The sequence below is a fragment of the Calliphora vicina genome, chromosome 3 (genome assembly GCF_958450345.1).
Source record: "Calliphora vicina chromosome 3, idCalVici1.1, whole genome shotgun sequence".
Taxonomy (NCBI): domain Eukaryota; kingdom Metazoa; phylum Arthropoda; class Insecta; order Diptera; family Calliphoridae; genus Calliphora; species Calliphora vicina.
Window position 1 is genome coordinate 114,029,614 of NC_088782.1, and position 2,950 is coordinate 114,032,563.

The following is a 2,950-nucleotide window of genomic DNA, read 5'->3' on the forward strand; positions in this document are numbered from 1 at the left end:
TGAGTTTGTAAGCGTTTCTTTCAAGGTTTGGGTAGTTTTGTTAATGGAAATTATATTTGAACTCTTCTAGATAAGTATTAGATATCCTACTCTAATCGGACTAATAGTGCGAGTCGCCAAGCAATTGACCACAAACGAATGAGCTTTTCGGAAAATCGAACTTAAACATTTTCAGGAAAGTTTTCTAGAACCATGAAAGCTTGTGATCAATCGAGTTAGTTCAGCACTTTCGAGGTTGAGATGCCCCAACCTTTCTTTAAAAAAAAACACAAACTGCGAAGCATTTTGCTTATCTGCAGATACACCCAGAGTCTCTGACGGGAAACGAACCCGCAACCCTCAGATTGATAGTGCAGCACACTATCGTCTATTCTATCGGAGCACCCAAGGTGATTAGACTTCATTTGATGTGCTAACTTTGACGAACTGTCTGATGTAGGTCTACCATTTAGTTGGAGAATATAGGCTTTATTTTAATCTTCACTTTGGAATGAGCGAGTCAGCAAGAGCTTTACCAACCCAATGTTTGTCCCCTCAGAACAGAATTTTTGATGTCAGCCGACATGTTGGAACAACAACAGAATGTTGCTTTTATTAGATTCTAGTTCTCTATAGGATCTACATAAGTTAAGTTAAAGGCAGTGCCTGCCCGTGATAGCTGGCTCAATTAGGTTTATAAACTGATCCCTTTGTGATAACCGAAAAGTATTATGTTTCCGTCATTCAATCAAAACTTTTGCATGGCCGTGTGCTGTTCTATGCCAAGCCAATCAGGTCGTGCTGGAACGAATTTCATCACCACAAGACCAGAGCAAATACTGGGGAGGTGTATCACAAACATATACTCATCCTCATCATGACAACTTCTACAGAAGTCATTAAATAATTGCTTCAGTCTTTTTCGTAGCAAATATCGTGAAAGCTCCATCAGTGCCGCCTACTTATGGCAGTCATATAACATCAACCCGAGAGACTAGGACAAAGACTAAAGAGGTGTTCCACAGGCTTTTTCACTACCTCATCATAACAACTTCTGCAAAAGACATAAAAAAAGATTCAATACTCCACCCGCTATCAGAATCCGCATCCTCTCTTCATTAGTGCAGAAATTATAGGAACTGTGAGTGAATCGCCAGATGTTTTCCAGAAAAAGCCGAATACATGAAACCAAGTTCTATCAACAAGAAATTAATGGTAGGATCGCAAAGAAGTGACCAAAGAATCCTTCCTGCGAAGTTGTCTAGTGGATATTATGAATCTGCTTGACAAAAGTCTTGCTATGAAGCAAACAATTGACTAGAGACATTAAGTTAGGTTAGGTATTCAAGCAGCTGTCCAAAACCTTTTGTCTCGCATAGCTCACTCACGATCCATTGATCGTTCGCTTTGTGGTACCTGAGCGAAAAAATAGAAGATTAAGAAAAGAGAAAGAGAAGTAAAAGAAGAGGGAAATCTATAGATTGAATAAAAGTGAAGTTGACAAAAGAAAAATATAGGTAGAAATTGGTGGAGTAAGAGGAGAAAAAAATTTAAGAATTCAGGGAATTCAACTAACACAGACCGTCATGAGATAATGGTCACTATGAGGTGCAATTTGCATGTTCGGTCTTATCAACCATCTGATTTCCCTAATAAAGGCGTCTATGCACCTTAGTTCCTTCCCAGATAACCCGGAGAGATTAGTAAAGGATCGCTCACCTAAAAGTCTGGCACATAGAGATGGTATCTTCCTCCTCCTCATTCTGACAACTCTGCAGAAGTCATGGTAAGGCAGCCCAAGTCTTGCAGCATTGGCACCGAAAGTGCAATGCCCGGTGATCATCGCCACCATATTTTTAAGTCGTATTCGTTGTAAGCAAAGTAGATACGACGTGCGTTTACAGTCCAACGCAGGCTATATCATCCTCGTAATGGCACAGGTGGATTCATTACCCCACCTTCTTATCCCAAATTCAGGAATGTAGACACCTCCGCCCACTCTATCCACCTTTTTGGATCCATCCGTATAGATGGATAGCCTCATTGAAAACAAGGTGAGAGACCACCAACAGGTTCCATACTGGATGGAATTGAGAAACCGAAGTTCTTCAGGAAGAAGGGTTTGGGGGTGCAGTAATCAATGTGATCAGGAATATTTTGAATACTTCCTATTATTGCAGCATGTCCGTAGGATCTATTATTCCATGCATAATAGGCATTGAGCCGAAAGCCCATGTTAAATGCCAACTTTCTGGCCATTAGCTCTACTGGTAGCCAGCTAAGTAGAGGGAAGAGCAAATTCGTCGCGGTAGTACGCAAAGCCCCTGTTATCAGGATTTCCATACTTCATAATACGCTCTCAAAGAGCTTACGGTTAGAGGCCCTATCCATTGCCTTCCACCAAACAGAGGCCCCATAGAATAGTATAGGTTTAGTAACCGTATCAACTAGCCAGTTCACGACCCAAGGTCTAATACCCCATCTAATAAGCTGATAGTTCTAAAATCATTTGGCTTCAAGTGACAAGACTTACTTAAAAATTACATTTTCCTCTCTCCTCCCTCTTAATGGGTCAACTGTCGAAATCTGAACAATCTGCATCATTTAGTTTATGTTTGAAAGTCATTTATAACAGACTACTTGAGGAGAAAATGGTGAAAAAACACACCAGAAATCTAACGACGCCAAAGAAGTCCAAAGTGGATTTGTCAGCCAATAAAGTCATGAAGACCGGGTTTTGAGATGCACGCGATATAATCCACATTGACTACCTTCAAAAGGATAAAACAATCAATGGCGAATATTATTTCAACTTATTTCGCTTCACTGAGGATTTGAGAATAACACGACTGCATTTGGTCTAGAAAAAATATATTTTTCATCAGGACAATTTGCACATGTGCAGTTTCCATAGCAAGAATTCATGAATTAGTCGCCGTATTTATCTCCGAGTGATTATTTCTTGCTTCCC